Source organism: Myotis lucifugus, unplaced genomic scaffold (genome assembly GCF_000147115.1).
Source record: "Myotis lucifugus unplaced genomic scaffold, Myoluc2.0 scaffold_557, whole genome shotgun sequence".
NCBI classification, from domain to species: Eukaryota; Metazoa; Chordata; class Mammalia; order Chiroptera; family Vespertilionidae; genus Myotis; species Myotis lucifugus.
In genome coordinates this window covers 427,962-435,887 of record NW_005871605.1, presented here as the reverse complement: position 1 = coordinate 435,887, position 7,926 = coordinate 427,962, and the positions used below count along the sequence as shown (strand labels likewise).

General features: G+C 57.6%; 1 long non-coding RNA gene across 1 annotated transcript; it reads right to left on the bottom strand.

Moving 5' to 3' along the window:
- Positions 1-1,601: 1,601 nt before the first annotated feature.
- LOC111823565 lies at positions 1,602-4,404 on the bottom strand. The gene is made up of 3 exons (XR_002826618.1): positions 4,238-4,404; positions 2,365-2,682; positions 1,602-1,964 (listed from the first exon to the last, which is right to left on the bottom strand). It is a non-coding gene; the product is annotated as an uncharacterized LOC111823565 (long non-coding RNA).
- Positions 4,405-7,926: the final 3,522 nt, after the last annotated feature.

The following is a 7,926-nucleotide window of genomic DNA, read 5'->3' as shown; positions in this document are numbered from 1 at the left end:
GAGGACAGAGGAGAGACACGCTGGATACTAAGCACCCAGTAAACGCTGCGGAAGTCTGAATGGTAGGGACACACTAAGTATTGGTGAATAACCTACATATTATACAGACTAGAGCCCAATGCACGAATTCTGCAAGGGGCTCGGCCCTCACAGCCTGGCTTCGTCCGGAAGGTTGTCCGAAAAGACGTCAGAAGGTCGTTCTGCTGGTCGGTCTAATTAGCATATTAGCTCTTTATTCTATAGGATGATACATACAGTCTATTAAAGCAACATCATGTGACTGAGGAACAAAATAGAAAATTTTTAAATTCATCTAAATCCCATTATTCCGTGAAATGAAGGCTTGGCTTCTTGGTGTCCCCTCCGGGCACAGCTCTGCACAGAGGTGGGTGAGACTGGAGGACACACTCGCTTTCCTGCGGAAGTTGCTTTCTCATCAATAAGCAACTGCAGGTGTCTGGGGCTCCTGTCCGCCTGTCACTACGGGAGGGCGGGGTCTGGTCCCCGCTCAGCACCAATGCAGTGGGACTGCAGCCTCCGGCCCAGGGCCCTGAGCTCAGAGGCGGACCCTGTCCTGGTCCTGGCGCCGGCACCCCCATCCCTCCGTCAGCAGCCGGGCTCTGTTCCTCTCTGAGCAGATGATCTGGGAGCTCCCATTCGGCTCACATGTCTGATGATGCTGAGCTCTGATCGAGGGAGCTGATGTCAGGGGATGAGTCCACGCCTGTGTCAGCACTGAGGCCACCGTGTGAGGGAGCCCAGAGCTCCCTGCACGGACCAGGGAGGGAGCCCTCCCCCTGGTGGGTGAGCCCAGCACTGGCTTACAGTGCCCACCCCCAGAGGGTCCAAAAGAGGAGAAAGTCCTGGTGGGAGCCCGAGGGCGAGGGGCAGGGAGGAGCCAGCGGCGGCCCCTCTGCCTGAGGCTAGGCTTTCCTGCCTGCAGTTTCCGGCCTCTGCATCCCACAGCTCTACCCCTTCCCTTTGTCTCTGCGGCCAAGGGGCGGCCACGGCGTCTGCTATTGTTCATCTCTGGGTGTTTGTCATGGTTTGGCATCTGAGTCCTCCCACCAGCTCCCTGCATTGTGTTTAATGCTTGAAGGCCTTGAGTTTTCCCAGGTGGACAAGGGCCCGAGGCTGCTGGAGACGCAGGCCCCGCACGGCCGCTCCCCACGTCCCCTCTGCACAGGTGGGGGGCCCACGGTGACCCGCTTGCCCCAGTTGGCCAGCATGTACCCAGTTTCATTTTTATTTCTTTACTAGAGGCCCAATGCATGAAAATTCGTGCAAGAGTAGGCCTTCCTTCCCACGGCTGCCAGCACCAGCTTCCCTCTGGCACCTGGGACCCGGGCTTCCCTCCTCTGGATGCCCACAGGCACCCGGGATCCCGGCTGGCTTCCCTCTTGCCCCTACTTCGTCAGGAAGGACGTCCAGAATGACGTTCAGAGACGTTCGGTCTAATTAGCATATTACCCTGTTACTATTATAGATTTATTTTTAAATATATTTATTGATTTCAGAGAGAAAGGGAGAGAGAGAGAGAGAGAGAGAGAGAGAGAGAGAGAGAGAGAAACATCAATGATGAGAGAGAATCATGGATCGGCTGCCTCCTGCACACCCCACACTGGGGATCGAGCCCACAACCCGGGCATGTGCCCTGACCGGGAATCAAACTGTGACCTCCTGGTTCATAGGTAGATGCTCAACCACTGAGCCATGCGGCCGGGCTATACCCAGTCTTAGAATTGGAAATCGGGGTCCTGAGCACACTGGGAAGGCTGACACACCGCACCTCAACAGGAGGCTCTGGCGGACGAGAAACACTGTCTTCAGGACAGACCCTCCATCCCTGAGCAGAGCCGTGCTGTGTGATCTGAGACGTCACCCGCCGCTCTGGGCCTGGCGCCTGTGGTTACATCTCACCCACTTGTGGTGAGCAGGATGGAGGAGGAAGTCTCCGGAAGCCGCTGGAAAGGAGAGGAGAGCCACACGGGTGAGTGTGATCACCGCCTCCGGCCTCTCGCTCCCAGCGACCGAGGGCACCGAGGGGGCAGGCAGGTAAGCAAATGGCGGCTGCACCACCCTCCGAGGTGGGTCCACCGGCGCAGGAGCAAGCCCGGCGGCAAGTCCTCATCCTGAGGCTGGACATGGGGGTAGTGCTCCTCGGGGAGCCCCTCTCTGGGCCCGGCCGTCTCCTGGCTTCTCCTGCCCGGAGCTGCCCTCAGAGACCAGCCGGGAGCTCCTCCCTCCCCGCCCTCCGAGGTGGGGTCCAGTTTACTTCCCACCCCAGGCACTGGGCACTGGGCACTCTCCCCGGACAGAGGGAGGCCATGCCCCCCCAGCCCCCAGGAAGCCGGGATTGCTCACTTCCCAGGATAAGAAGATGCTCTGGGAAGAGGGAGTGCGTGCAGAGTAAGGCCCTGGGCACCAGCCGCGCGGCCTCCTGGGGAGCGGGCAGCAGCTGTCTGTCCTCTCCTGGTGCCGTCGGGACTGCCAGGTGTGTCAGCTCTGCTCAAGGACGAGGAGGCGATGTTCGTGCTACAGATGCGTCGTGACTCTTGATCGGCCTTGGAAACTGACTGTAAGTGAAACGACGTATCACAGACGCAGCTGGGCCAGAGGTCATTGAGGTCAACGAGGGCCAGGTTCCTGCGGCGTCTCTCTGGTCAAAGCGCCACCAAACTCCTAAACAAAGGCCCAAAATGCGCCCGCCGTCACAGGGGCATGAAGCGTGAGCCTGCACATACCCACCCGCCGTCACACGGGTGGTAAGTGTGAGCTGCACATACCCACCCGCCATCACACGGGTGGTAAGTGTGAGCCGCACAGACACACCCGCTGTCACACGGGTGGTAAGTGTGAGCCACACATACCCACCCGCCGTCACACGGGCGGTAAGCGTGAGCCGCACATACGCACCCACCGTCACACGGACAGTAAGTGTGAGCCGCACATACCCACCCGCCATCACACGGGCGGTAAGTGTGAGCCGCACAGACATTTAAGAAAGATGAACTAGAACAAGTAAGAGAATGATTCTCAACCCACTTATTCCACTGCAGGATCTCAGGTGGCAGGAGCCGGTCCCAGGGACTTGGGGTGCAAGGGGGGACCCCCCTGCACAGGCCGCCCTCCCATCTCAGGGCCACTCTCCCACGCCCACACTCACTCGGGCGGGACAATGGACACACCAGCTCCGCCCACGTGCAGCTCTGAGTCCGGAGACCAGGGGCACCACCAGCTGCACGCAGACGGCCTGACCGGGACCCGCTGTTCCCTCATCAACACACAACAAAGTGACGCTCAGCAAACCACGCTACTCGAGGGCCGGCCAGCGTGTGGTGACAGTGGAGCCGCGATGGGAAGGAACGAACGAGGGCCCAGAGCTCCTTCGACTCGCCTCACCGCCGGCGGGACAGCGGACCTGGAATCCACGTGACCCTTGGCTTCCAGCCTCCATTCCTTCCCTTAGACCACACTGCTCTTCGGGGCGCAGTTAGGGGCAAAGTCACCCGGAAACAGGTTAGGTAAGGTGTGTGTGTGTGTGCTCGGCTCTCAGAGCTCCAAGAGGCCATGACTTCCTGCTCCATCTTCTGAGACAGTCACTTAGCAGGAAGGTCTGTGTGTGCTCAGCTAGTCGCTGGTTTTCACGTATGAAAACCTTGCTATCCCCTACCGCCTCGCCTAGTTTTAATGATCGCTATGCGTATGTGCACATACATGTCTGGGTCAAGCATGCTGCTCGGACATGAAGCCTCGGGTCTACCTGAGCCATCGCAGCTCCATCCTGCCCTGGGCTGAAAAGAGGGGAAAGCAGAAGGCCCCGCCCAGAGACAGCGGCGGGTCACAGCGTCCTTCCCGGGGCTCCATTTCCCGGGCTCCCTCCCCTGCCTTTGGCACCCTTGAACTTCTGGAGGCAAATGGTGCCGGGGGGGGGACCTCTGGGGAACCGGAAGCTGGAAAGGTCCCTGGTGATTAAAGTCCCTCATTCTTTTCCACGTCTCCCCCCAAAACCCTGAACTGCCCTTATCAGCTCTCATAGGGACAACAGGAGGAAGCGAGCATTTCTAAGTCCTTAATCCCGCTCCCACCTACCTGCTCCCCGGCCAGGCTTCCGTTTCTCTATCTCCACCTCCGCCCTGGTGTAGCAGCCGCCAACACCTTCCTGGTTGCAGGGCGTTTTCTAGCTGTCCCTCCACTTGTTTTAATTCGGGGGGGTGGGGTGCTGTCTGAAGCCCACCTGGGGGTCCCGTGTAGAATCAGGTGGAAGGTTTCTGATGGCCCAGGTGCCACCTCCACGAGGCAGGGTCCTGCCGATGCCGGGCGCCCTCGGCTCACTAAGCCGCAGGGACGAGAGGCGCTGGGGAGATCCTGGCGCAGGGCTTGTACCTTTCGCTTGGCAAGTCCTCCCAGATGCCAATCACAAGCCAGACAAGAAGGGAGGAGTGTAAGTAGCAGGACAGCAAATCTGGAGCCATCGATAAACGCCAGTTCCCTGGAGCAGGGCTCGTGGCTGAGGAAAACATGCTTATTTCACCAATTACATCTACTGGCCCAGAGCTGGGGCCAGGCGAGCAGTGGGAGGCCTCGCAGGCAAGGAGGCCCCGGTGACCCGAGCCCGCCCCGGGTTCTCTCCACTGCCCACAGGTCAACGCTGTTAGACTCCTCTCTACAACCACGTCTACACCTGCCTTTCTGCTTCCAGCTGTTCTCTTGGGAAACTGATCAAATTTTTTTTAAATATATTTTTTTTATTGATTTCAGAAAGAAGGGAGAGGGAGAGAGAGAAAGAAACATCAATGATGAGAGAGAATCATTGATTGGCTGCCTCCTACATGCCCCCTATTGGGGATTGAGCCTGCAACCCGGGCATGTGCCCCTGACCGGAATCGAACCCGGGACCCTTTAGTCTGCAGGCCAATGCTCTATCCACTGAGCCAAACTGGCTAGGGCTTTAATATATATTTTTATTGAACTCAGAGAGAGAAAGGGAGAGGGAAAGAGAGAGAGAGTAACATCAAATATGAGAGAGAGTCATCAATCAGCTGCCTCCTGCACACCCCACACTGGGGATAGAGCCCGAAACCCAGGCATGTGCCCTGACCGGGAATCGAACCATGACCTCCTGGTTCATAGGTTGAAGCTCAACCACTGAGCCACACTGGCTGGGCTGGGAGGACACATTTAAACAGGGAATCACATGCATGGTGACAGAGCGGCTATAAATAGCCAGGGGATTAGAGCTAATCTTCAGGGCCAGCTGCGCTGCCCGCACCGCCGTGAGCAGAGGGAAGCCAGAAAGAGAACCAAAGAAAACGCAGGAAATGTGCCTGGAAAAAAACCATGATGGCCCGGTGGCCACACACAATGGTCACCGCGTTTTCCTCCAAGTTCCACTGAAGCGCCCATTCATTTTCACTTTGTGAGACTCAGGCAGTAATAGGCGGGCGTACCAGGGACTTCCTGTGGGTGGATGTGAGGCTGGGAGGCGCTGATAGACCGCGGGCGGCGACCCGCCAGTCATTCATCAGCCTCAGGAAGCTCTCTGGGCCAAAGTCATCATCATTATTATTAACTAAGCCCCCAGCCCCAGAGGCCTGTGTGGCCACTTCTCTCTCCAGGACGCTCCACGCCTGAGTCAGCCAGGCTGCCTGAATCATTTCCTAAACCCCCTCCGGTTCGTGGGGAGCTTGGCTCTGCGAACGCTTTGCTGCTGTGGGAATCTGGCAAAGGGCCCTTTGGAGAAGCAACTCTCACGCCTGCCCTTCTCTGAGGTCCGTGGCAGTGACAGGAGGCTGCTGGTTGCCCCCCGAGTTCTGTTCTTCCACAGCGCAACGTTTTAGCGGGCAACATGGCCATCTGACGAAGACTACATTTCCCAGCCTGCCTTGCACGGGTGTGGTCATGTGACTAGGTAATGTTAGCAGAAGTGATGGGGCTTACATCTTGATCTTGCCCCTCAAAGAATTAGAGCATAACCCTCTCCCCACCCCCAATCTCCTTCCCCCTTTCTGCTTGGAAGGAGAGGACGAGAACGGACCATCTCCTTGAGCACAGAGATGTAAAACATATTGAGGACAGAGAGCTGACCCGCCAGGCCGGAGGGGTGACCTCTGGGCTGTTACAGGATTGGAAGAGAGCGATTCCCATCTTGCTAAGGCATGTACTTGGCAATCTCTTCCTTGCAGCCGCTACGCCTGACCGTCTACAAGCAAGCCCGGTGGCCCCACCAGGCCCCTCCCCACAGCCGAAATCAGTAGCGTTTATTCTGAGCATATAAAATGTGAGGCATGCCCTAGCCGGTTTGACTCAGTGGATAGAGTGTCGGCCTGTGGACTGAAGAGTCAAGGGTTAGATTCTGGTCAAGGGCACATGCCTGGGTTGAGGGCTCAATCTGCAGTAGGGGGGTGTGCATGAGGCATCTGATCAATGATTCTTTCTCATCACTGATGTTTCTCTCTCTCTCTCTCCCTCTCCATTCCTCTCTAAAATCAATACAAATATATATACCAGTATATATTTAAATGTGAGGCATGGGGGTGGGTAGGGGCTGGGAGGAGGAGGAAATGGGGGTGGAAATGGGAGATATCTGTAATACTATCAACAATAAAAAGTATCCTATATAATAAAAGCCCAATATAAAAATTGTCCCCTCAGGCGGTTGTTCGACCTGGAGACAGGGAGTTCTACCACTCGCTGACCACCAAGGGGGTGGTGCGGAACATGGCAGGCGTAGGCGATGCGCCCTGACCTCTGACCAGCTACCTGGGGACGGGGGCTTTCTCCCGCTGCTACCCTCCCCCAGGATGCCAGGGCTCATGCACCGGGGAAGCCCCCATGCTCAGGTGCCAGGCGCCCATGAGGAACCCACCCGGCACCCGCGTGGCCTCTTCCAGGTGAGCTGGGCCGCAGCCGCCGGGACTGCAGGGGCCGTCGGGCTCCCCATGGGTTCACACAGGAGCCGGTCTGCAAGGCCGGCCAGCCGGGAGAGAACACGCTGCCCACCAGGCTTCCATGTGGCCCCGCTGGGTGGCCCAGAGGCCCACGCTGCACCCCAGCCCATGGCGTCCAGCCGCACTCACCGCATCTCCGTGTGGGGACTCGGGCTCTGTGACTCAGGCAGAGAGGGGCATGCGGGGGTCCAGGTGCTGCCCAGGGCCAAAGGTCAGCTGGGACCTGCCCTTCCACTCCAGATGCTCGTGCTTCGATCGCCGGCCAGGCCTAGGGATCGCACCCATGCACGGATTTTGTGCACCGGGCCTCTAGTATAAAATAAAATAAATGTGAGGCATGTGCCAAGTAACGAGTGTTTTTTCCACATGATCTCCTTTAATTCTCAAAATAAACCCCTAGGGTTAAGTACTGTTATGTCTGTTTGACAGTTGAAGCCTTCTGAGGTTGAAAGAGGGTAAGTTCTTTGACCATGCTCAACAGGGAAGCAGTAAAACTTGAAGTCTGGCCGCCTGATTCCTGATCTTGTCCCTGGCTCCCACACTGTCTAGTTATATAGGGGACTTGAGGGGCCAGGCATCTTAAGATCTTATATGATTTTACTTCAGGTGCAAAAGGAAATTATGGGAGGTTTTTGGAGAAATTTTCTTTTTCCAACCTCCTTTTATTATTATTAATAACTAGAGGCCCGGTGCACAAAAATTTGTGCACTGGCAGGGGTGGGGGGGTGGGTGAGGTGTCCCTCAGCCCCACTTGTGCCCTCTCACAGTCTGGGACCCCTTGGGAGATAACCACCTGCTGGCTTAGGCCCGCTCCCCGGGTGGCAGATGGCAGGCCGATCCCTAGGTGCCCTGCCCCACCTCCCCGGGTCGCGCACAGGGCAGAGCCGATCCGGGGGTTGGGGTGCCACCCCCGGGTCGTGTACAGGGCAGGGCCGATCGGGGGGTTGGGGCGCCGCCCCCGGTCACACACGGGACG